A 27,259-nucleotide genomic window follows, 5' to 3' on the forward strand; every position below is an offset into this window, starting at 1 on the left:
CTGGGATCACACTCTCTGAGATCCTTCATTTAGGTCTTCTTCTTCTTCTTCATCTTTTTTTTCCCAGAGTGTCTTGGCTTTCCATGCCTAAAATACTCTCATAGGCTCTTCAGCCAGATCCAAATGCCTTTAAGGGCTGATTCTGAGGCCTGTTAGATGTTACAGGTATTGGGAGGATGGAGCAGACTTTGCCCTCAAGGGGATACCACTAGACAAAAAGATCAGCTAACCAGACTTGGAAAATATTCAGAAAAGACCCTGATAGGGAAAGTAGTGACTGCCATGGGTGCATAAAGATGGGTGCAGCTGAGATTTCCCAATGACAGCTACGATTATCCAGAGACTCAGAGGGTAGGCAGGAATTAGCTAGACCAAGAGACAGCCTGGGTCCATTTTAACCTGGGAGAACACCAGAGGCCAAGTCTGCTGAAGATCAGAGTGCCTAGAAGGCAAGCCAGGGAGCACATGAGGTGGTCAGGAAGCTGGGCGATCGGAAGCAAACCCTCTCAATGGGGCTAGAATTCATCCCAAGGTGCACTGGGCATCTGTTGATTTTGCTCATTGATAAGATCACTCTTGCCACAGTCTGGAAAATACATTGAGGAGGCAGTGTGTGTGGAAGGTCAGAGGTAAAGGTTGCTGCAACACTTGAGGTAGGAAGACCAGCTCTTTAGCTACAGCCTAGCCAAGGAGGTCCTACCAGGTCGCTGGACACAAAGTTCTGCAGGCATCCTTCGTTTCATTCAGTCAGTCATTACCTCTAGCTTCTGGCTATATTCAACCATCCTAGCATGCATTAAGCACTTAATAAAGGGTGCTTGCTTTTCATTTGCTGTTTTATATGTTTGGAAAAGGAACCTTATATCTGACTTGTTTTCCTTTTCCTGGAAAGAATAAAGCTTGGGGATGAAAAGTATCCATTCTAAGAATCATCCTTGGGTTTGGCACTGTGGCACAGCAGGTTAAGGCCCTGGCCTGAAGCTCCAGCATCCCATATAGGCACGGGTTCAAGTCCCAGCTGCTCTACTTCTGATCCAGCTGCTTGCTAATGCACCTGGGAAAGCAGCAGAGGATGTCCCAAGGCCTTGGGCCTTTGTACCCACATAGGAGACCTGGAAGAATCTCCTGACTCCTGGCTTTGGATTGGCTCAGCTCTGGCTGTTGCACCTGGCTCGCTCCTGGCTTCAGATCAGTCAGTGCAGCGCGGGCCGTAGCGGCCATTAGGGGAGTAAGCCAGAAGATAAAAGACCTCTCTCTCTAACTCTTTCAAATAAATAAATCTTTAAAAAAAAAAAAAAAAGAGGCCGGCGCCATGGCTCACTTGGCTAATCCTCCACCTGCGGTGCTGGCACCCTAAGTTCTAGTCCAGGTTGGGGCACCGGGTACTAGTCCCGGTTGCTCCTCTTCCAGTCCAGCTCTCTGCTGTGGCCTGGGAGGGTAGTGGAAGATGGCCCAAGTCCTTGGGCCCTGCACCCCCATGGGAGACCAGGAGGATGCACCTGGCTCCTGGCTTCAGATCAGCGCAGTGCGGGCCGTAGCGGCCATTAGGGGGGTAAACCAACGGAAGGAAGACCTTTCTCTCTGTCTCTCTCTCACGGTCTAACTCTGCCTGTAAAAAAAAAAAAAAAAAGAATCATCCTCATTATTTTCATGATATAGGGACCCCCACTTTCCTACACTCACGCAACTGGATCCTGAGCTGTTGCCGAAGCCTTGGTTTTCTTTAGGAAAGTTTTCAGAGCTTGCACAGTCACAGAATTCCTAATCAGTATAAAGTGGTGGGGGCAGCATCTCGATTATGACAATATTAGGAACCTGGGAATTTCTCCCTTCGTGCCACCACCAAATGAAAGCAACGATCCATATTTAGAGACATTCCATTTCAGTGTCGGCAGCTTCGGACAGAGCATTTGCTGATCACCGGGATACACACACATATTTATATCTTGATTTGTCTAAATTGACCATCATGACAGAAAGAGTTCACGTCATTTTTAAATATACATTAAACTTTTAATTCTTCCAAAGATTCCACTGTGTAATTGTATTCTACTCTCATTCACCACTGGGCCAGGCTTAGGTTACTATTTCTGTTTGTATTATAAATAAGACTATGATGAGCACTTTGGGGATAAAGTTTTTTTAGGTGCTTAGGATTGTGCTCTTAAGATAATTCCTGAAAGCAAACGTAATGGTCCTTTCTTAAGGCTGTGATACATACTGCTAATTTGATTTAAAAAAAGAGTGTACCAAATTCACACTTTCACTAGCAACATACGAGTATCTGTTTATTAGGCAACATTAAAAATAAAACTTTGCTTATTTAGTGCACAAAGAAAACAATAATAACAATGTTAGTATTCTTATATCCCTCTGCTAACAAAAGTCTAAGCAAAAGGGAGAATTTGATAACAAAGATATAAAGTCAAGTCTATACCAAAAGACTAACTGGCTACATCTTCCAAAACTTGGTAATTGTATTGAAGTGTTAGAATTCTTTGTTGGCCGGTGCCGCGGCTCAATAGGCTAATCCTCCGCCTAGCGGCACCGGCACACCGGGATCTAGTCCTGGTCGGGACGCCGGATTCTGTCCTGGTTGCCCCTCTTCCAGGCCAGCTCTCTGCTGTGGCCAGGGAGTGCAGTGGAGGATGGCCCTAGTCTTTGGGCCCTGCACCCCATGGGAGACCAGGAGAAGCACCTGGCTCCTGGCTTCGGATCAACGCAGCGCGCCTACCGCGGCGGCCATTGGAGGGTGAACCAACGGCAAAGGAAGACCTTTCTCTCTGTCTCTCTCTCTCACTATCCACTCTGCCTGTCAAAAATTAAAAAAAAAAAAAAGAATTCTTTGTCATTCTAAGTTTTTCTCTGGGTACTTAATCTTGCTTTTTCTTAACTGTAGGCTGTCATATTTTATAAATTAGTTCAGAGTTTTAAAGGGGTACCGTGTGCCAGAAACCATAACACTAACTTCTGTATGGTTTTGAGTATGGCTTAGAAGTTCATTTAGTCCTGAATTCATTTTAGATGGAAAAGCTAAAAGCTGAATATTAAATCAATAAAAAATTATAATAACTTAACTAGAGAAAACACAAGAGGGCAACCTTGTACAGCAATAAAATATGTTTGCATAAGATAAAAAATAATTCAACATTTTTAATCAACTGTGGTTTTATTCCAGTAGGAGACTTAAAGTCTTATTAGTAAATATTGTCTTTTTATTAACAGTTGTACAAGTGTAACTTTGCAAAGGAATTTAGCATCAACATCTATACAGTGAATTTTGCAAGAATTTTAGTCGTGTTTTAATCTCAAAAAAAGTGAATTTATTTTTCATTGACCACTGTATATATTGCTTTGTTTAAGTTTGTAGAAAAGCAAGGAAATCGACTTGATATGCAAGAGACACAAAAATTACTCTTTTTCCCTTGGATTTTATAATTTACATTTTCAAAGTGGAAATAGCTTCATGTTTTCTGATTAGGAAAATGTGGGCCATTAAATTTTAATAAAAGACTATTTTTAGAGTTGTTTAAATTGCTAAAGAGCACAGTCTAATGATCAGGAAATGTATATAATCCTACAATTCAGTTTCCTGACATGTAAGTGGAGCTGTAACTCCAGCTGGATCACTAGGTCCTAAAAAACCCAGGGCACACCAAGAGGTGGTAGGTTTGAGGCACCCGTGCACATCTTGCATGCACAAACTCTTGCAGATCTGGATTTCATCTGTGGAGCAAATGCAGACATCTGTGTGGTTTTCCTTACCATCTGCTGCTGCCCTCGCCCAACTCACAATAATTTGGAGTTTCTGTGCTAAACAGCATAGGAGAAGCAGGACAGAGGAAGCAGTAGTAGATGTTTCTCCAGGCATCGTAGTGGGAGCAAACCTGAAGAATTCTGTGATCAAAACCCTGGTACTTAGAAAAGTGATATGGCATCATAGTTTTATTCATCACCTTTCCTTTATTTCAGAATACCCGAGAAGGACTACTTAGGGAGGAGGAAGGTTTACTTGGGCTTACGGTTTCGCAGGATCAGTGGCCCTACTTGTAGAAGCCTCTGTTGAGGCTAGAGGGTGGCACGAGGAAGCCGAGGGAGGCGGGGAGCTGGCTCTTCCTCCACATCCACGTGTCTCCTTTCTTCATAGCCACATGATTGTAACCCTGGGGTTCCACCCTAGCAACCTAATCCAGTCTGAACACTTTCCAAGGGCCCACCTTCAGACACCAGAATTCCATTAAGGATAGCCATGCACATAAAGACTCTTGGAACCTAGACTTTAATACATGGGCCGTTGGGGGATATCCAAATTATTTCCCAAACCATAACAGTAGTTAATTGCATGGAGTTTGAATCTTTAGTTCCTGTCTTATACAAACTGTGACTTCAAACAAGTTTCTTGACCTCCCTCTGCCTGGTTTTCCTTCTCTCTACACTGCAGTTATAATAATACCCATCTCCTAAGGTTTGCTGTGAGGCTTCAATGAATGTATAGTGTTTAAAGCAGTGTCTAGTGGACAGTGAGAGAGAGAGACAGAGAGAAAGGTCTTCCTTTGCCATTGGTTCACCCTCCAATGGCCGCCGCGGCTGGCGCACTGCGGCCGGCGCACTGCGCTGATCCGAAACCAGGAGCCAGGTGCTTCTCTTGGTCTCCCATGCTGGTGTAGGGCCCAAGGACTTGGGCCATCCTCCACTGCACTCCCTGGCCACAGCAGAGAGCTGGCCTGGAAGAGGGGCAACCAGGACAGAATCCGGCGTCCCGACTGGGACTAGAACCCGGTGTGCCGGTGCCGCAAGGCAGAGGATTAGCCTATTGAGCCGTGGCGCCAGCCTGCAGTTAGTCATTCTAAGGACTTTTATTTGAACCTCAAACAGCTCTTTATTAAAGAACTGTCAATGCCCAGTACTGTTATTGGCAGGATCTGTACTGGTGGGTGTTATTTGAACAGTGGTGTTAGGATGTGGGTTTCAGCGAAGACAAACAGCCTCATATACAGAGAGGTTTGTTTTTTTTGTTTTTTTTTTTTTTAACAAGGCTTATTTCTGCTGTATGCAAAATGATTTGCAGTGGAAGATAGTTCATATGGGCCACTTTCCACTTTCTTTCTTTCTTTCTTTCTTTTTTTTTTTTTTTTTTTTTTTTTTGACAGGCAGAGTTAGTGAGAGAGACAGAGAGAAAGGTCTTCCTTCCATTGGTTCACTCCCTAAATGGCTGCTATGGCCGGCACGCTGCGCCGATCAGAAGCCAGGAGCCAGGTGCTTCCTCCTAGTCTCCCGTGCGGGTGCAGGGCCCAAGCACTTGGGCCATCCTCCACTGCCCCCCAAGGCCACAGCAGAGAACTGGACTGGAAGAGGAGCAACCGGGACAGAATCCCAGAATCCCAACTGGGACTAGAACCCGGGTTGCCGGTGCCGCAGGCGGAGGATTAGCCAAGTGAGCTGCTGTGCCAGCCAATATGGGCCACTTTTATAGTTAAAAAAATAATCTCTCAAAGTAGAAAAAAAAAATTCCAAAACTGGAATCCCAAGACACATGAGCTCTGTTCCTACCATTGCCATTATGCCTTTCTAAAGACAGGGAAAGGATTCTCTGTGATTCTGTGGTTTTTGGTTGAATTTCCCATCCCCATTATTGTGGCTTCTAAGTTGTTTGAATGGAAAGATAAATGAGTCATTAAGAAAACTACTAACCGTATTGTACTTTTGCTTTGTATTATTCCATCTAAGGTTTCCAGTTAAGACAGACTGGTTAAAATCTTACAGTATATCGTTAGAAAGAAATTGTTGCAGTAATTGAAGTGCTTGTGCACATTTTTACAAAGATGATTTCTGAATATCAATGACAATTTCTATCAGGCCTTCATGGTGCTTGAGCAATCCTGGAATTTAGTGGGGTTTGAGGGCAGCCCAGTGTGTTAGAAGGATTTTTGCTAAGCAAGACTGCCTGATTGATTTATTTATAACATGATTTCATCTTGGGGGACTACCTAATGTCTAAATCTCTAACTTTCCAAGTTCTAGCATTTAGCTTCCACGTTCTGATTGGAGTGGATGAGACCAACGACATTTACGTGCATATACGTAGCCCTTGCTGTGCGAAAGACAAACATGCTCTTGGTCCTCTTTGAACTTGACAGAGAGAAACATTAAGCAGATAATTGTACACTAATATAAACTCTGAGTAAAAAAATCTAAAAGATACAGAGCATGTGATGGGACATGACAAGCAGATCATGAGGAACGACTCTTTTTAAAGTGTACAATTTGGCCTTTTTGTTTATTCAGCTAAATATGAGTGATCGTACTGAAATAATTTACTGTGTCCGTGTCCACATGGATGTGTCTTTTCCGCAGACTTAGAATCTGCAGCCTGCTTAGCAGGGGTCTCCACCTTCAAATTACATCTCTAATTTCTTCTTTTCCCACATTTTTATTCAAGCCACTCCTGATTGTTGGCACGTTCCTTTTTTAAACATGGGCATGCCACCCACAAACACTCATGGCAGAAACAAAATAAAGGCTTAGGAGGTTAATGTTCACTGTCATCCAAATCCTATGCTTTTAGAGTGAAGTGACAGGAAGCAGCAACCCAGCGGCGGGATAAAAATGTACGGCAACATTACTTACCATAGCCAAAAGATGGCAACCCCAAATATCTATCAACAGGTAAAGCATAAATGAAACGAGACACCTACATACAATGAGATGTCATTCAGTCTTAAAAATGAATGAAATTCTGGTGCATCCTCTAAGATGAAGGAAACTTGAAGACAATATAAGTGAAATAAGCCAGATACCTAAGGACAAACATGATTTTGCATACTTGAGGTGCCTGGAATAGTGAAATTCATAGACAGAAAATAGAATAATGTTTACCAGGGTCTGAGGGGAGATGAGAAAAGTGAGTTATTATTTGTGGGTACAGAGTTTCTGTTTGAGATACTGGGAAAAGTTCTGGAAATGGATAATGGTGAAGATTGTACGACGCTATCAATGTACTTAATGCCACTGAATTATACACTTACATGGTTAAAATGGTAAATGGCAAATATTATGTCATATGCCTTTTTCCACAATAAAAATACATATATGCACAAGAAAAGATTATGCAAAACAGTTAGGGGGAAATATAGTCACCTGACTAAAGCTGTTATTACAGGAAACCTGTTGCATTGTGGATTATAAGTATATCAGTATTGGTCCTATTACGAAACTAAAGTATTTTTACAAATTCTTTCCTAGTTTTCTGTTCACACACTCTTTTCACCTCTCCCAACTACCTTATATCTGCTTTGTTTTGTCTTATACGATATTTTCTGCACAGGAATAATTCAGCATTATCACGACACTTATGACTGTTGACTCTTGGATTGCTTTGGTTGTTGTAATGCTCCATTTACGTGAGGCGTTTAAAGTATCCAGTGTCAACCTGTGAAAACGTGGATTAAGTGGTGTTCATAGAGTAAAGCTGTCAACCTGTAACTTTGTATGATTCTACTGACCTTTTGTTCTTAGTATGCCAGGACACTGTTAGATGTAACTGCAACTTCTCTTCTGGCTTTGTGCTCCTTAGAAATGATATGGGGGGAGGGGTCTGGTGCTGAGGCACAGTGGGTTAAAACCCTGGCCTGAAGTGCTGGCATCCCATATGGGCGCTGGTTCTAGTCCCAGCTGCTTCTCCTCTGATCCAGCTCTCTGCTGTGGCCTGAGAAAGCAGTAGAAGATGGCCCACGTCCTTGGGCCCCAGCACCCATGTGGGAGACTAGGAAGAAGCTTCTGGCTTCGGATTGGCGCAACTTCAGCCATTGTGACCATCTGGGGAGTGAACCAGTGGTTGGAAGACCTCTCTCTCTCTCTAACTCTTTCTGTAACTCTGTTTTTCAAAATAAAACAAAGAAAAAAAAGAAATGACATGGGCTCAAATGGACATCAAGAAGATCCCACAAAGAAGCTGCAGGATTCAGATGGTCTTTCTTGTACAAGAAAACACCTTTTACAGCATTGTTAAAAACATATTTCAAGTCTCTTCCTTTTTCTGACTTCTCCTTGGTCTCCAAGAAATACTTTAATTACCACAAAACATGCTCCCTACATTACAGGTGAGGTAGTGAAGAGACCTGTTTTGATTTTTTTTTTTTTTTTTTTTGACAGGCAGAATGGACAGTGAGAGAGAGAGAGAGACAGAGAGAAAGGTCTTCCTTTTGCCATTGGTTCACCCTCCAAAGGCCGCCGCGGTTGGTGTGCTGCGGCCAGCGCACCGCGCTGATCTGATGGCAGAAGCCAGGTACTTATCCTGGTCTCCCATGGGGTGCAGGGCCCAAGCACTTGGGCCATCCTCCACTGCACTCCCTGGCCACAGCAGAGAGCTGGCCTGGAAGAGGGGCAACCGGGACAGGATCGGTGCCCCGACCGGGACTAGAACCCAGTGTGCCGGCGCCGCAAGGCGGAGGATTAGCCTAGTGAGCCACGGCGCCGGCTGCCTGTTTTGATTTATAAGAAAAAAAAAAAAAAAAAAGGTGTTTCAGCATTAACAGCATTCCTTAAAGTGCTTGTTTTATGATGTTAAAGAATCTTGGGAAAATACATCATTATTCCTGAAATAATTAACAATTATTTACAGATAGTTTTGTCATTTAAAATTATAAAATATCTTTATTTAAAAACCAAACAAGAAAAGGAAATAGCAAATATGAAAGTTCCCCACCCTGCCCTATTGCAGATGATGCTTCTCTTAAGTAACCGGTGCTAACAAGTCCACATTTCATCCGAGTCACACAAATAAAATCAGTAGTGAGTAACCGAGTTAGCAAAATGCTATGGTATGAATACGATAACAAAGACATTGCGCCATGTTTTTCTACTCTATTTGTCAAAATAGTAAAGGTAAATAGATTATTATCTAGATGATAAGATTTGCTGTGTAAATGCTTCCTCTTGTTTCTTTAGCCATAGAAAAGCATAAAACAAAGAAAAAGCCCAAAGTAGTAAAAATGTTCTTGGGTACGTCTGCAAGGTTCTTAAGGCTGAGAACTGTGTCTGCCTGAGCTTTGTAGTCTGAGAACCTCAAGTGCTTAGCACAAAATTTGTGCCCAGAAAACACTTGTTGGCCATTATTGGCTCCGGTGGGCAGTATTTGTTACCTGGAATTCGGAACATTGGTAGAGATCCGTTCTAGGATGTGCATTCTAGGTTTTCAGTCATTGCTGATCCAGTATGCTGGCCATGCTAAAACACACTGCAAAGCACCACGAGAAACCACACGGTGCAGGCCCCAGCACCTACTCACTGTGAGAGCTCAGAGATCCAAAGATAGGAATCATTCACACGTGGTTTTCCCCTCCCAGAATCCTCATCCCCAGGGGTAAGGGTGACATTCTTTCATGTCAGGTTTCTAAAGGACACACGATGAGCTTCGTGGTCTCAATCCTAGATGATTTTCATAGGCAGGAGTCTGGAAAGTCTGGGTCTGGCTGTACAGAGTAGAAAAATACTTGTGTTCCTCTGACCAGGTGCTACAGCAAAGGCAGGACTGCTGCATTATATACATGTGACTAACCCCCCAAATTTTAATTAAATCATCCTTTTGCCTAAAAGCACATTTATCCCTCTAATTCCAGGGTTTTAAAATTAATATTTTGAAATGCATTGTATAAAAATATTTTAAAGCATAAAAAATGTTTCTGATTTTTCCTTAATTTTAATTACATATTTATTTGAAAGGCAGAGACACAGAGGTCTCCTATCTGCTGGTTCATGCTCCAAATGCCCACAAGAAACTAACAGCTTAAACCAGGAATTGGGAATGGCATCTGGGTCTCTCCCGGGTGGCAGGGACCCAACCACTTGAGCCATCACTCAGGGTGTGCATTGGCAGGAAGATGGACTCAGGAGCAGAACCTGTACTTGAACCCAGACACTTTGACAGGGCATATAAAAATCTCAAAACAGCTTTTAAACTCTCACCTCAGTGTTTTTTGCTGGCCAAAAAAAAAAAAGAGAGAGAGAGTGATGTATATCACCCTAATCACAGAAGAGGCTCTGAAAATTCACCATTTGCCCAACAGGCCATCCTGGGGCCAGAGTTCAGAAATCTATGCTGGGACTATTCCCGGGACACTCAAGGAACACTGTGGGCTGAAAGTTCCTACTTCATATCGCTTGCTAATTGTATGACTTTGGTCAAGAATTATTTCACGCTTCATTTTTGGCTTAGATTAGTAAAAAAAAAATCAGTTCCAACTTGCATGAAAACTAAGCATTGATCCTCAGGTTGTGGTTTTGTGCTTCCTTCTGTAGCACTGTGCTGAGGAAGACTGAAACTGAGCTCTGCAAGTGAGTGCTGTGCCCAGGGCATTCAAGGTGAGCATCAGTCATGGCCAGTCAAGGTAAGATAAGTGTGTGCCTTTTTTTTTTTTTTATCTTGTTCTGCATTAATGTTAAGGCCTCTTCTAGCTCTAAAAGTCCAATTCCATTTATACACATGGCTGTATGGTCATGATAATGAAATTTGGGTCAGTACTCAGATTTCCCCTTTCTTATCAGGGCATTCGGTCACACTGGATTAAAATTCACCCTAATGACCTCATCTTAACTTGATCATCTGGAGAGACCCTATTTCCAAATAAAAGGAGTGCATTCATAGACACCGGGCTTTAAGACCTCAGCTGATCTTTGCGGGGTTGCACGTTCAACCCATGACAATGGTAAGATTTTGTTGCAGGAGTTCTGGTGTCAGTGTTGAAGGAGTAGTGGCAGGAGGAGCCTGTGGCTCCTGTTGCCCAGTCTGCGTCTCATCCCCCAGGAGATGTGGCAGAGTCGTCTTTTTGGCAGATTCTTCGGGAGCCGCGCAGCTCCTGTGCTGCAGCTCCTCCTGTCTTAGCTCTGTGTTCCAAGCTGCTCCTCTCTGCTTGGTTTGTCCAGTGTTGCCGTCTTCCACGGCTTTTCTTCTCTGCTGGATTCGTCAAGAGTGCTGGCATCTTATGGGTTACAGCTTCTCTACCTTGCAAGGCTCTTTGTCTCAGGACCAGGACAAGGGAGGCACACAGACAAGGAAGAAGAGAGCAAAGCAAAAGGTGTTTATGGAAGAAGAGAGAATACCTCCTGGCAGCCTGGAGGGCTGCCCCAAAGGCACTGCCTGACGGGCCTGCCTGGCTCAGGATTTTTGTGTGTTTCTTTTCTTTTCTAAGATTTATTTATTTATTTGAGAGGTGGAATTACAGACAGTGAGAAAGGTCTTCCATCTGCTGGTTCACTCCCCAAATGGCTGCAATGGCCAGAGTTGAGCCGATCCGAAGCCAGGAGCTAAGAGCTTCTTCTGAGGTCTCCCACATGGGTGCAGGGGCCCAAGCACTTGAGTCATCTTCCACTGCTTTCCCAGGCCACAAGCAGAGAGCTGGATCAGAAGAGGTGCAGTTGGTACATGAACCGGTGCCCACATGGGATGCTGGCGCTGCAGGCAGAGGCTTAGCCTACTACGCCACAGCGGCAACCCCATTTTTATGTGTTTCTAAGTGAAGAAGGCGTCACTGATTCATCGAGGCATATGTTCACGGGATTTTCTACATGAGCCAGTTCGGGAACTGACATTGGAGGAACCTGTTTTGCACAGCAGATTGCAGAGTACCCCATCAGGTCTGTTAGGCAGATGTAACATCTGAATTACACTGTGTGTGTTTCTGCCTTCTCCCCCTCCCGTGCACTCCTGGAAGGTAGGTTATGTCTGTTTTTTTCCTTTCCTTTTCCAGCAGCTCCTGGAGTCCCTATCAACATCAATAGAAGAGAAGGGGGGAGGGGTGGGCAGGGGTAGGTCATGGGACACATCCTAGAAGAGAATAAGGTGAACAGTGCCTTACTAGTTAAGGAAGCACAGGGCATGTCCAGAAAACCTCAAGTACGGTGTTGGGTTTTGTGAGAGCACATTACAGATGAGGGGCTGGGGGAGAGAGTCTTCGGCCCATCTGCTTTCCAGGCATGGGCAGCTGCCCAAGCTTTCAGAGTGCCCAGTTCCATCATTGGTGCATTAGGTAACTGCATATAGAAACTAGTGGAGACAGGCCAGCCACAGGGAGAGCGTTGCGGCTGCTTCCGAGAGGTCAGGCAGCAAATCGTGGACTTCTAATGACCGCTTTGGGGCCTCTTCCTTCATCCTCAGACCCTCTACTACTGGAGTACCAAAGAGCTACTTGCTTGTGATTTGCAAATTCCCACAATCCTCGTGGATCTCTCCTTCCTGTCAGAAAAGTGGCCTGCAATATACTCCTGTGTTTCTCCATCTGATAGTTGCTGTATGAGTCACAGTGCTGCACACAGCCAAAGGTTATGTGTGTGGCTTGCTCTAAGGGGCCTGGGGGTTGCCTATGGCTCTTTGGAAGAGCTTTCTGTGCTTTTTTCTTTAGCATTTTCAGATTGAGTCACCCAAACATCTTGAATCTGAAAATAAAACTTGAAAAGCATCTTCTCCTTTAAGTTCTTCCGAGCTTTTCTGTACCTTTTACTCCGAAGAGCGTGTAAAAGTGGGTTAGTGGCTGCATTAGGCAGCGGCAGTCAGGAAGATATTGTCTGCACCTGTGGAGGCTGCGTCCGCCCGCGGCTGCCATTGTGCTGGCCTGCGATATGCTTACAAGTATGTGGGGGATCCAGCAACAAAAGAAATAAAAGTCCCAGAAAGAGATGAAAGATACCATTGTGTTCAGGAGCAGGGGCGGTGTGGGCTTCAGAATGCCCTGTTGTGTGCTCTGAGAGGAAGAGGAGCTGGCTCCGCGTATAGTATCAGCCATAAAGACTACAGCGTTCCTATCTGAGACTGGCTACACGTACAGTATCAGCCATGAAGACTACAGCGTTCTTACCCGGGACTGGCTCCATGTATAGTATCAGCCATAAAGGCTACAGTGTTCCTATCTGAGACTGGCTACGCATACAGTATCAGCCATAAAGACTAGAGTGTTCTTACCCGGGACTGGCTACAGGTACAGTATCAGCCATAAAGACTAGAGCGTTCCTATCCGGGACTGGCTCCGCATATAGTATCAGCCATAAAGACTACAGCGTTCCTATCTAGGACTGGCTACAGGTACAGTATCAGCCATAAACTACACAGCGTTCCTATCTGGGACTGGCTACAGGTATAGTATCAGCCATAAAGACTACAGCGTTCCTATCTAGGACTGGCTACAGGTACAGTATCAGCCTTAAAGACTGGAATGGTTCCTATCCGGGACTGGCTATAGGTATAGTATCAGCCATGAAGACTATACAGCGTTCCTATCCGGGACTGGCTACAGGTACAGTATCAGCCTTAAAGACTGGAGTGGTTCCTATCTGGGACTGGCTACAGGTATAATATCAGCCATGAAGACTACACAGCGTTCCTATCCGGGACTGGCTACAGGTGTAGTATCAGCCTTAAAGACTGGAGTGGTTCCTCTCCGGGACTGTTCATCTTGAGATCCTCACGTACATTTAGAATCTTCTTGGCTCATCCTTTCAGAGAATGCTCTGCTGGGCTTCACTGTTCTCAGCACCTGACTGCCGTCTTCCAGTAGTGTGCAGCGAACGGGCTTGATGGGTTGCCGCTGCTTTCTGCAGGAGCATCCCACAGGTGAAGAATAAGAGAATCAAGAAGAAGAGATCCCCAGTGCCCGGTGTTGCAAGTCACTGACATACAGAAGCCACCATGTGAAAGGAGGAAAGCTTGTCAAGGCAACTGAAATTAGGACGCAAATCTCATCTGATACTTCTTTGAAAGGTGCTCTGTGCGTTGTGTCGAACACCATGCCTGTACACATAGTAGTTAAATAACAAGCATGGTGCGTTATCCTTGCATTCGAGAACACTGAGATATAAAAGTCACTTTAAACAGACTCTTTCCCTCAAAACATAATAGGAAAGGAAAACACTTAGGACTATTTTCTAAGTGTTAGGAACACTCAGTAAATAAAGACATTTATTTAAAGAAACACATACACAAAAGGGCTTCAAAAAGTTCATAGGAATGTGTATTATGAGAACATAATGCATGAATTTCATTTCTTGTACCAAAATAAGCTTATCTTTTAATTAAACTTTCCATGAACTTTAAAGTGCATGTGTGTGTGTGTGTGTGTGTGAACAGCAACAGTAGAGTAAAATTTTTAGAAAATAATGCCCTCTTGCTATCTCTTTTTCCTTTTTGCCTCCTAACTTTTTTTGGAACTACTTCTTCCTTTTCTTTACTGTTCTACCTTGAGCTTGGTTCGTTCCCTTCTTACTCTCATCTTCACCTGTTAAATTTTCTTCCATTTCTGCCTGCCTTTTTCCTTCTCTCCTTTCACCACATTATAAATATAACGTCATATGCAATACAATCAGTATCTCATTAATTATTAGTTATTTTTTAAAAAGATTTACTTATTTATCTGAAAGTCAGAGTTACACACAGAGAGAAGGAGTGTCAGAAAGAGAGGTCTTGCATCCACTGGTTCACTCCCCAGTTGGCCACAACGTCCGGAGCTGAGCTGATCTGAAGCCAGGAGCTTCTTCCGGGTCTCCCATGCGGGTACAGGGGCCCAAGGACATGAGCCATCTTCTACTGCTTTCCCAGGCCACAGCAGGGAGCTGGATTGGAAGTGGATCAGCCAGGACTCGAACCGGCACCCATATGGGATGCCGGCACTGCAGGCAGCGGCTTTACCTGCTATGCCACAGCGCCAGTCTCTAATTACTAGTGATTAAAATGTTTTAATACAACCCCCCTAAAACCCATGCCTGTAACAATTAAAAGAATAAAACGCATGTAGAAATTATTTTTTCTTTTTCATTTTTATAAATAACTCCATTTTTCTGATTCAAACACCAGAATTTAATCATAAAATAAAAATATAAAATTACTACTTAATCCAAATAAATTATAATAAAAATTTTAAAGAAACTACGTAGCTCCAGTGATCTTGTTTCTGTCAACCTCTGTATGATCAAAGAAAACACTACTGGCAAAATATCAAACTTTGGGACATAAGATATACAGACCTTTATAGAGTAAAAAAGATTGGTGATAGGAAATGCAACAATCACAAGAAAGTTTCCTGGGAAAAATAGTACCTGCAGATCAAAGCAAAACGTTTGAGATTCTAGCAGAGCATCATAACTTCAAAGGTCGTTCTCGGCACGGCCGTGAATCTGCTTTGGGTATGACGGGCTCGAGAACCTGCGCATCCGGAGACGTTCCAGATTAGCTTCCCGGTTGGACAGAAAGCAATTAAAGGCTCGGGAAAGGATGATGGTTTGCAGCCTGAAGCCCAGAAATGCCTTTCCCAAACCTTCCTCTCTCGGGGAATCTTCTGTCAGATAAAAGCATCATTGGATACCTTTCACATTTTGTTCAGGAACTGAGTTTAACAAACTTCAAGTTTTCAGATGAAGAAGAATGGCAGAAATAAATGGGATGCTAGTTTAAATACTGAAGGTTACACCAATAATAACTGATGCTCTTTCCTCAAGATTTTGCTGTACAGATGACCCAATAACTCCATTTCTTTTATTATTTTTCCCCAAATTACATGAAGGTTGATTCATTTCCCCTTCCTTCTGATTGCCAACTTTCTGAGACTTTTTCAATATGCTTCACGGAGGTTAGTTCTATTATGATTAGACTGGGGTGCAGATGAAGTGGTGTTCAGAACTGATATTTCCACACCAACACAACAGACTTCTGCATTGAAGTGGAACGAAGGTAATCTCTCTCTCTGCATTCACATCAATTTCTCTCTTCTCTTGTCTCAGTGATAGTATTTTATTTTCTTACACAAACCTCAAAAGTTATTGCCCATGCTGTGCCCAGCGTGTGCCTACTAAGGTTTGCAGGCTTCTTTTTCCACCAGGATTCCATCCCTGCCAAATGTAATTTGATTTTATTATACCACGGGGGCTTTCTTTTCCCCTGTCCTCATGTTATAATGTAATTCATCAATAGTCATTCATCAGGAGGTAAGCTGTTCTCATGATGGCCTACAAAGAGCGCCAAGAATCCATTCCTGCTGCTTGCTTAGGGCTGCCTTCAGAGAAGGCAGAAAAAATTCTCTTTTTAATTTATTTTGAAAGGTAAAGTGACGGGGCAGGGAGTAGAGACAGGAAAAGAGAAAGATGGAGCTCTTCCGTCTGCTGGTTCACTCTCCAGGTGCCTGCCACAGCCAGGGCTAGGCCAGCCCAAAGCCAGGAGCCAGGAAGTCCTGGGTGTCCCACGTGGGTAGCAGGACCCCGTGTACTTGGGCGGTTAACTGCTGCCTCCTAGGGTGCACATTAGAGAGAAGTTGGATCAGGAGCAGAGGCAGGACTCAGTTCAGCCACTCCAGGATGGGATAAAGGCATCCTAAGCTATGGCTTAACCCACTGCAACACAATGCCTGCCCCCTGAAAAAAAGCAGAACCAGATTTTCCCACCTGGACATCAGCAAGGAAGTGAATCAGGGCCATGCTGTGGACAGGATTCTGGCTTCTGATTCCGGGTCAGCAGCACCTGAGAGGTTCCACCACAACCATCGCAAAATTCTCCTGCTTTGTCAAGTAAACCAAGAATGGGTTATATGGCCTACTTATGTGCTAATGTTTCATTCTCACAGTATCCATGGTAGACAAAGAAAAGATGTAATCAATCAGTATCCCCTTCCAAAGGAGCAATGAGTCAGAGGAGGAAGAGGAAATCTAAGGCACGCTCCAACTTTATAAGTCATTGTCTGAAGCATCGATGTTTACAACTATGCTTGGAGTGTTTCATCAGGAACAAAACCATGTTGGATATGCAAGTGGGAATAATAATAGAACTTACCTATAATAAAGATTAAATAATGCTTATAAACCACCTAACACAATTCCTACGTTAATGCACAGAAATACTAGTAGCTATTAAATAGTACATTGTTCACTGAGCTATACTTGCTCGTTTTTTTAAAAGATCTATTTTATTTATTTGAAAGACAGAGTTACAGAGAGAGGCAGAGCCAGAGCCAGAAAGGTCTTCCATCCGCTGGTTCACTCCCCAAATGACCGCAACAGCCAGAGCTGAGCTGATCCAAAGCCAGGAGCCAGGAACCTCTTCTGGGTCTCCCACAAGGGTGCAGAGGCCCAAGCACTTGGGGCATCTTCTACTGCTTTCTCAGGCCATAACAGAGAGCTGGATCAGAAGAGGAGCAGCCGGGACTAGAACCAGCACCCATATGGGATGTGGGCGCTGTAGGCCAGGGCTTTAACCCACTGTGTCACAGTGCCGGCCCTCTTGCTCATTTTTCAGACAAAAATCAAAGAGCTAAGCAGTCTTATAACTGTTCAAACTAGACAAGAAGTGATTCTTAAAAGGCACATTTTGTTCCACCCAAATTGGTTATTTAGTTGATTTTCTCAGACGTTACCACTTGGTTAAGAAAGGGGTTGTCACTTTTAGGAACTTACTTGTTTGTATTGCATTATTCTCCATAGTGTGCTGTCTGATCTTGAGATAAAGGGTTGGAACTGAAGACAAAGCAAGAAATAATAATAATAGTAAGTCTGAACTCTTTCCTTTTATTTCACTTCTATAGTGTGAAACAGTATAACTACTGTCCTATTTTTCCACTCAAGTAATGCTGAAGAACCTTAGAAACCAATTAAATGTGCAGGATGGCACACTGTGCTATTTATTGTGGTTGTTCTGTGCCGACCACCAGCTGCTGTAATCTTGCTTCCCTTGTACACATACTTTTTTCTGTCTATGAACTACTGAAACCTAAGACTATATGAACCTGATCGTAAAAAAACACAAATTCTTCTTGTTCTTTTGTTCCTAAAAAACAATCTATAAATTAATGTGATATGTTTGGAGGTCAGTTTAATTTTTATTAAAGCTTTCAATGTGAATACTCTCCAGTTGTGCTATTTCACTTCCTGGGATTTTCTCTACAGCAATACCTGTACAACTGTACAAAAACATACACATTAGGATGTTCACTGCAACAGTGTTTCTAATTGGGTAGTTTTGAACCTAACTCAACATTCTATAAGTAGGGGACTTAAATAAAATAAAATGCATTCAGATAACAGAATATAATACAATTGTTAAAAAGACTGAATGTGTATGAAAAAAATGAAGGGCAGGACACCAAATCACTGAGTACTTATTTCTCAAAGAGAGGTATTTTGGGGGCTCTACTTATTTTCTTCATTATATATTTTACTAATAATTGATTTTCAAAATAACAATAAATTAGCAGAAACACATGCTTACATCTTTAAATATAATGATACTTCAAAAGGTTTATGGACAATGGAATTAAAAGATAATATAATAAATACAAAGAAAAAACTCAATGGAAATGTTAGGTAGGAAGTCAGATATGAGCTTATGTGTGTGCGACAAAGGCCTAAAGAGAAGACATCTATGTCCAGCATATGCATCTGCATCTCAAAGTCATCCTGACAACGTTGATAACGTTTCAGGGGCAGCCCGGTATTCGCATCCTGCGCTGCCCCCTTCTACCCGATAACCTGCCAGGTGGGGGTCCCCGCCCCTTCTGCCTGACAATCTTCCACAATCTCCCAGATGCAGCCCAGTATCCGCATTTCAAATACCCTGCTCCGGATCAGATCCTGGGTTAGGACAGTGCCAGCTAGGCTTCCTCCTGTCTGATACCTTCAGGGGAAAGCTCAGATAGGAGCTTCTTAATATTTACACCCATAAAATCCTTTGTTTCAGGAGGAGATGTGTGAAGACAAAGACCCATCTCCTTAAAAACTCCGGCCTCAACCAGACGGCGTGCTCAGCCCTCTGCCTCTCTGCTGAGCCACCCGCCTGGCCTGCCCAGGTGTACTCTCTCCACTCAACCATGTAACCCTGCTCTCCCCCAGTCCGAGCAACTGGGGATTCTCTCAGGTTCTGTCTGGAGAGGTGCCCATCCATTCTTACAGATGTCCCTTCCCTAATAAACCTTGCTATTTTACTTTCCACTACTCTCTGTCTCACGCCTGAATTCTTGTGCAAAGACAAGAACCCTGCCATTCACCGGTAACAGAAAGACCTAGGCAAATCAGAGAGTTTGGGGTAAAACAGAAAGAACAGACAGTCTCTGATATCAGGTTTATTGTGTCTTATAACAACAGCCTCTTGAGCAAGCCGTGTATGGCATCATTGTGTGTTTCTATGAAAAGGGCAAGGCCGTCAGATTTGGTAAATTCTTTTTTTATTTGTGTTTTACAATTTTTATTAAAAGAGTATTTATTTATTTGAGGATAGAGGCAGTGACAGAGAGAGCTTCCTTCCACTGGTTCACTCCCCAAAATACCCACAACACCCTGGGATGGGTTAGGCTAAAGCCAGGATTGAAAATTCAATCCAGGTCTCCTAGGTGGGTGGCAGGAACCCAATTCCTTGAGCTGTCACCACCTCCTCCCAGAGTGGCTCCTTAGCAGGAAGTGAGTCAGAGCAGGGCAGGCCATCAAACCCAGCACTCATGCTGGTGTAGACGTGTTAATGGTCATCCTAGCTGTTGGGCCATACCCTGATGTTTTCACATTCAGCATTCTTATGACTTCAGGATTCTTCCTTTCTCTGCTCCCCATTCCCCCTCCTTACTGAGTCACACTCCCTCACCCCTGCCCAGGTGAACACACCATGCTGAAAGGTCTTCTTCCCTTGAGTCAAATCCACCAGGAAAGTAGTCGCTGCCTGTAGGATGACGATGGAAGGGATTCTGGAGACACATCTGGGACGTAGTGTCATTGGCAACAAGATGTGTGTTGCATGACGACGTGGGGTGTAGATGTCCTTTTTTTTTTTTCTTTTTTTCCTTTTTTAAAGATTTATTTTATTTTATTTATTTGAAAGACAGAGTTACAGAGAGAGGGAGAGAGAGAAAGAGAGAAAGAAAGAGGTCTTCCATCTGCTGGTTCACTCCCCAGATGGCTGCAATGTCTGGAGCTGTGCTGATCCGAAGCCAGGAGCCAGGAGCTTCCTCCGGGTCTCTCACGTGGGTGCAGGGGCCCAAGGACTTGGGCCATCTTCTACTGCTATCTCAGGCCACAGCAGAGAGCTGGATCGGAAGAGGAGCAGCCAGGACTAGAACCGGTGCCCATATGGGATGCTGGTGCTTCAGGCCAGGTCTTTAACCCACTGCGCCACAGCACTGGCCCCAGTGTAGATGTTCTATGAGGGATCTCTAACTGTAGCACCCAACACCTACCCCTACTTGAATAATTTCTTAATAGGATACAAGTCCCAGGACTGTTTTAGATTGAATTGACTCATTTAAAGATGGCTTGCTGATGAGATTTCCAGATTTCCCGTTGACCTGGTGAAGTCAGAAGCAGAAAGCTGGAAACGATTCAGAGAATTCAGGGACCATAGGCAAGGTGCTCTGTGAGCAGCACAAGGTGCAGGGACTTTGAAGAAATACAGTTTTACTGGATCCCTGTGTGAATTCTTAACCCAATTCTGCACTGCTGGGACTAGAATGCCTTTTATAACGTGAAGATTATTTGATACCTGCTAATGAAGAAACATCAAAAAATCAGCCCTTATGAAATTCACTAGATTCTGCAAAAAAACGGCAAATATAAGGGCGCTCCAAAAAATTTGTGAAAAAAAAATGGAATTTAAAAGATAAGTTTATTTTGGTACAAAATTTTTTTTGATATCCATGCATTATCTTTTTCATGGCATGCATTGTCCATGAAGACCTCTTATGTACTAAGAACTAACTTGGGAACATTGAGCTAACATTTTGTTTTAAACTCATTTTAAGCCCAGTGTAACCTTAAGAAATTCTTATTTTCTTGGTTGTACATATGTGTGCCCAGACACACAATTTTTTTATTCACATTGAAATTTCAAGTCATCTGACTTGAGTAAAATAACTTTCCAGTATTTTTATATATGTCTCTGAGAGGAAAACTTTTTTCAAAAAGCTAATCTCATTTGTGTCTGCAGGAACCAGAGTCCAAATTATAGAGCACCCAACCTTGAGACATCTTGAATCACACAATTTCTGAAGAATCTCTAAGATCAAGCCACAGGGTGCAGAGTCAAAATTCCTTTGCTTCACTTCCTTTGTTCAAAACTCCAAAGTCAGAACTTACTGTGAAATCCTTTCTAAAACAAATGGACTCAGGGGGAAGCTACAGGAGCAGTCACCTCCCCGCCCCACCCCCAATGCCCCATTGTCTGGCAGGTTTTGAGGTGAAAAGGGGCAGAAGACATACTGTCTCTCCTTAAGGCTGTGATCAGCCAACTCTCCGGCTCCCTTCATTCTTGTCATAATTGACGTATAATTCACATGCCATACAACTCACCCTCTCAAACAAGGATTTCTGTTTATTCAGCATTGCAAAACCATCACCAATATTCCGTTCTAAAACATTTTCATCACCTCTCCCCAAAAAATCCAGTACACATTACCTGTCACCCTCTGTCTTCCCGTAATCCCTGGCAGCCAGGAGTCTGATTTCCGCCTCTTTACAATTGCCTTGTCTGGACATTTCATAGAAACAGAATCATCTTGGACAGGCATCATGGCATGGCGGGTGAAGCCGCCGCCTGCGATGCAGGCTTCCTGAACAGGCACCTGTTTGAGTCCCCAACTGCTCTGTTTCTGATCCAGCTCTCTGCTAAATGCGCCTGGGCAAGCAGCGGGAGATGGCCCAAGAGCTAGGTCCCCTGCACCTATGTGGGAGACCCAGAAGAAGCTCCTGGCTCCTGGCTGCTGTTGCAGCCATTTGGGAAGTAAACTAGCAGATGGAAGATCTCTCTCTCTGTGTGTCTCTTCTTCTGTCTCTCTGTAGCTCTGCCTTTCAAATAAATGGAAAATAAATCTATTTTTTAAAAGAAATAGAGTCTGGCCGGCGCCGTGGCTCAACAGGCTAATCCTCCGCCTTGCGGCGCCGGCACACCAGGTTCTAGTCCCGGTCGGGTTGCCCCTCTTCCAGGCCAGTTCTCTGCTGTGGCCCGGGAAGGCAGTGGAGGATGGCCCAAGTCCTTGGACCCTGCACCCGCATGGGAGACCAGGAAAAGCACCTGGCTCCTGGCTTCGGATCAGCGCGATGCGCCGGCCGCAGCGGCCATTGGAGGGTGAACAAACGGCAAAAAGGAAGACCTTTCTCTCTCTCTCTCTCTCTCACTATCCACTCTGCCTGTCAAAAAAAAAAAAAAAAAAAAAGAAAGAAAGAAAGTCATCTTACAATATATGGTTGGCTTCTTTCACGAAGTATCATGTTTTCCAGGTTCATCTAAATTGTAGCAGATGCCAGGACTTCATTCCTTTTATGACTAAATCATATTTCATTGTATGCATACATTGTATTTTCTTAATCACCGAAGGACAATGAACTTGTCTCTGTTAGCTGTCGTGACTCGCACTGCTGGGAATACTCACGTGCACGTATTTATTTGAGTACCTGTTTTCACTTCTTTTACCTCCAAGTGGAATTGCTGGGTCATATGGTAACTCTCTGTTTAACCTTTTGAGGAACTATGAACTGTTTTTCATAGGGGCTACACCATGTACATTCATATCAGCATTCTCTACATTTTTACCAATGCTTGCTATTTTCTTTTTTTTTTTTTTTAAAGACATTTAGGGACTGGCACCGTGGCGCAGTAGGTTAATCCTCTGCCTGCGGTGCCGGCATCCCATATGGGCTCCGGTTCTAGTCCCAGCTGCTCCTCTTCCAGTCCAGCTCTCTGCTGTGGCCCCGGAGGGCAGTGGAGGATGGCCCACGTGCTTGGGCCCCTGCACCCACATGGGAGACCAGGAAGAAGCACCTGGCTCCTGGCTTCGGATCAGCACAGTTCTGGCCATTGCTGCCATTTAGGGAGTAAACCAATGGAATGAAGACCTTTCTCTCTGTCTCTCTCTCTCTCACTCTCACTGTCTGTAGCTCTACTTCTCAAATAAATAAATAAAATCTTTAAAAAAAAAGACATTTATTTAGCTGAAAGATAGGTTGAGAGACAGAGAGAGAGAGAGAAAAGGAGAGAGAGAGAGTGATAAAGAGCTCTTCCATCCTCTGGTTTACTACCCTGATCTCCGGAATGGCTGGGGCTGGGCCAGGTCAAAGCTAGGAGCCCCCAGGAGCTTCTTGCAGATGTCCCACATGGGTGCAGGAGCCCAGACACTTGGGCCATCTTCCGCTGCTTTCCTGTGCCATTAGCAGGGAGCTGAGCTGGAAGGAGAGCAGCTGGGACTCGAACCGGAGCCCATATGGGATGCTGGCATTGCAGGCAATGTCTTAACCTGCTATGCCACAAAGCCAATCTCAACACTTGCTGTTTTCTATCTTTTTAATTATAGCTATGCTGCTCACTTTGATTTTGACTTCCCTGCTGATTAATGGTGTTCAGCCTCTTTTCATGTGTGTATTGGCCATTTATATATCTTCTTCAGAAAAAGGTCTATTCAAATATTTTGCGTACTTTTTTCTTAGGTTATTTGTCTTTTTATTCTTCTGATTTCATTTTATCAGTTTGTCAAGAACCAGACCCATATACCATCAATATTTAGGAATAAAGAAAAACTGTCAGATTTTTGATGGGGGAAAAAAATCCAAATTTTCTTTTCTCTTAGAATTAGAAAAGATTAGACTAGGCTAGACTTCCCCTATACCCCCCTTTTAAAAAGATTTTATTTATTATTTATTTGAGAGGTAGAGTAATAGATAGTGAGAGGAAGAGACACAGAGGTCTTCCTTCTGCCAGTTCACTCCCCAAATGGACACAATGATCCAGGCAGGGCCAGGCTGAAACCAGGAGCCAGGAGCTTTTCCAGGTCTCTCACATGAGGGCAGGGCCCAAGGACTTGGGCCATCTTCTACTGCTTTCCCAGGCCACAGCAGAGAGCTGGATGCGAAGAAGAGCAGCCGGGACTAGAACTGGTGCCCATGTGGGATGCCAGCCCTGCAGGTGGGGGTGTTAACCTAGTGTGCCATGGCGCCAGCCCCTAGATTTCCCCTTTTTAAGCACAGAAGTCCTGGAAAGGACTACACTTTGCATATTTTTATGTGGTGTTAAAAAGACGTAGATAGCATCCCTTCACCTGTAGTATGTGAGTTAATAGTTATCTACATGTAAGCTTGTTGACGGAATTAAATGAGCATTTAGTTCACCACCAATACAGTACCTCACAGACAGTAGGCACTTGATAAATACATGCTGAAAGAATTCCTGAGGTACCCGGCAGAGTCCCACAGCGCCGGTAAGTTTGAGTTCCCTCCTCCTCTTCAGTGAACTTGAAGGACAGAGGAACCAGACGAGCAGGGGGCTGTGCTGCGCTGTGAGCTCCCATTTGCCTCCCAAAGTCTGTGAGATTCCTACAGCCAAGCGATTTATAGAATGTGGATGTGGGAATGCCACCCGTGTTCACTGAGAAAGGGGAATTTGATTATGTGGGAGAGGGGATTGGAAATGCTAAAGATAAACAAATAGGGACCGGCGCTGTGATGCAATCGGTTAAAGTCCCAGCCTGCAAGGTCAGTGCCGGCATCCTGTATGGGCACCGGTTGGAGTCCCGGCTGCTCCACTTCCGATCCAGCTCTCTGCTGTGACCTGAGAAAGCAGTGGAAGATGGCCCAAGTCCTTGGACTGGTGCATCTGTGTGGGAGACCCAGAAGAAGCTCCTGGCTCCTGGCTTTAGCCTGGCCCTGCCTGGGTCATTGTGGCCATTTGGGTAGTGAGCCAGTGAATGGAAGATCTCTTCTTCTCTCTGTCTGTCTCCACCTCTCTGTGTAATTCTGCCTTACAAATAAATAAAACAAATCTTAAAAAAAAAAGACAATAAATAAATGAAGGCTCTCATAAGCTAAAGACTTGCTACCTTCAAGAGACGGAGTCATGACCGGGCAGCGGGTGGGGTGCTAGTTGGCCCAGTGACCAAAGCAGACACGTGCAAGGGGCTGACACTGCAGGCGGCTCAAGGCACTGAGGTCGGTTAAAGACAGTGACGTTGTTTGGTTTTGGTTTTGAGACGGTTACAGGGCTAGCATTGTCATAATTGGTATCTCAGTTATTTTGTAATCGATACTCCAATTGATAATGGAAATTTCAGGTCAATGCTATCTCACCAACTCCCTTTTGGATGTCTTCTTCTTTTTTTCACCTCTAGAAATATTGAGTTATTGCATAAATCAGGAAAATTAATTTTTCATTTCTATTATTTGTGTCAATGCATAATCTGCCGTGACTAAAAAACCAACTTAAAACCTCTTTATAAAGTCTGTGTGACTCTGAGTTTGAGAAAAGAGGCTACTTAGTGCAAATTGTATATTTCATTTTCTGGGTATAAAATTGCCTGTTAGGGGCATGACAGTTTATATTACCTGGAAAGTGGAAATGATTTACAAATGCAATTTACATTAATGCAATAGGAAAAGCTGAAGGCACAGATTAAAAATCATTAACTTTTTATACCTAAAATAAAGAAAATTATTTGAAAGAGAGATGAAGGTAAAGAGAGAAATCCCATCCCCTGGTCCAATCTCCAAATGCCAGCAACCAGGCTACAGCTGAAAGCCGGGAACTCAATACACACCTCCCACGGGAGTGCTGGGGCCCAGTCACCTGAGCCATCACCTCTGCCTCCCAGGCTCTGCTGCACAAAGCTGGAGTCAGGGGCTGGAGCTGGGCATTGTCCAGGCACTCTTATGTGGGACGAAGGCACCTTAACAAATGTGTTAATCTCTAGTCCAAACGCCTGTCCCCAAAAGAAACATTTCAATTTGGAAAAGTGCTCTGAGGGGCCGGCACTGTGGCGTAGTTAGTAAAGCCACTTCCCTCAGTGCCAGCATCCCATATGGATGCTGCTGCTCCACTTCCGATCCAGCTCTCTGCTATGGCTTGGGAGGGCAGTAGAAGATGGCCTGAGTGCTTGTGCCCCTGCACCCACGTGGGAGACTCGGAGGAGGCTCCTGGCTCCTGGCTTTGGATCAGCGCAGCTCCGGTTGTTGCAGCCATCTGGGGAGTGAACCAGTGGATGGAAGACCTCTCTCTCTCTCTCTCTCTCTCTCTCTGCCTCTGTGTAACTCTGCCTTTCAATTAAAATAAATAAATCTTTTTTAAAAAAAGTGCTCTGATAACCACTTTGTAAAAGACCTTGCTGAACACTCACAATGGTAATGTTTGAAATGAAATGAAACACCTTAAAGCTATTAGAGACAGGGAAAGCATTGAAAATACATGAATCCCTTTTGCCCAACAAATCCCAAACCTAATCTCTAGTGAATTTCTTTTCTTGGCACTATCACAGGAAGAAGGGAAAGACCAAGATGTCCTGGCAAATCGGAGGCGCTCCCCAAGGTTGTGGATTTGGAATGCATCCTCCAGCAGCGACCAGCGGCTCTAACATCTGCTACTTCTGTGCTGCCGTAAGACAGCCCTTAACCTACTGCATCCGAAAAGCAGAATTGCCTTTTAACTTCTGGTATTTCTCAGCAGTTGCTGCCGCTGGCAGTATCAGCCGGATGGTGGACTTTTGGTCAGCTGTGTGTCTTGGCAGGGGTTTGTCTGTCTGAAAGAAATTCAAAGAAAAGGCATGGCTTTTTTTTTATATACAGGAGATCTTATTAGCTGAGATTTCAGGAAGACTTAAATAACAGCTGGTAGGAACAGGGTGTGCATTGCGGAGGAAGTGTGGCAGCTGTAATATGAGAAAAAGCCGTTAGAAATCATAAAATGGAATAATGCCTGATGAAAAGTTACGCACATGGCTGTTTTAGCTAGTGGTCCAATCCTAGGAAATTGGAGCTACAGCAGATAATTAGGGGCTCCAGAACCCTCTCTCAGCCACAGCCAGCAGAGGGTTTTTGTCTAATAGACTGCAGGAAGAGAGGCGGCAGACGACGGCATGGGAACTGTTCCCAGCCCACTGGGTGCGAGGAGGGACAGGCGAGTGGCGGGAGCACACAGGTTGCCAAGCAAGCTGGCGTTTTAACGTGGCCAGTCACGTCCATGGCTCTCTCGGCAGTTGGCTCTCAGTGGAATTTTGCTTTTTGGTATATTTTTCACTTGGGAGAGTTAAAAAAAAAAAAAGTATCAACAAAAAAAATCCTGTGGCCTTGACAGGGTTGGAATGCTATGTGGAATGAATGGATCAGGCATTTTAACTAATTCTCTGGCTTTATTCCTCAGACGCTTTATTATTTTTAAGAGCCTATTCGGGATTTTCTTTCATGAGGCGCTGTGTTCTTCTTCTTCTTTTTTTTTTTTATAAAGATTTATTTAATTTATTTGAAAGAGTTACAGAAAGAGGTAGAGACAGAGAGAGGTCTTTCC

General features: G+C 44.0%; 1 long non-coding RNA gene across 1 annotated transcript in view; it reads left to right on the forward strand.

The window, feature by feature from the left end:
• Positions 1-26,877, forward strand: part of LOC133769813 (uncharacterized) — a 39,663-nt gene extending 12,786 nt beyond the window's left edge. Inside the window, exons 2-4 of the long non-coding RNA XR_009867278.1 lie at positions 10,297-10,385; positions 17,449-17,511; positions 26,235-26,877. This is a non-coding gene — a long non-coding RNA (uncharacterized LOC133769813). The remainder of the gene's footprint in view (positions 1-10,296; positions 10,386-17,448; positions 17,512-26,234) is intronic.
• The last annotated feature ends 382 nt before the right edge of the window (positions 26,878-27,259 follow it).

The sequence above is a fragment of the Lepus europaeus genome, chromosome 11, assembly GCF_033115175.1.
Source record: "Lepus europaeus isolate LE1 chromosome 11, mLepTim1.pri, whole genome shotgun sequence".
Taxonomy (NCBI): Eukaryota; Metazoa; Chordata; class Mammalia; order Lagomorpha; family Leporidae; genus Lepus; species Lepus europaeus.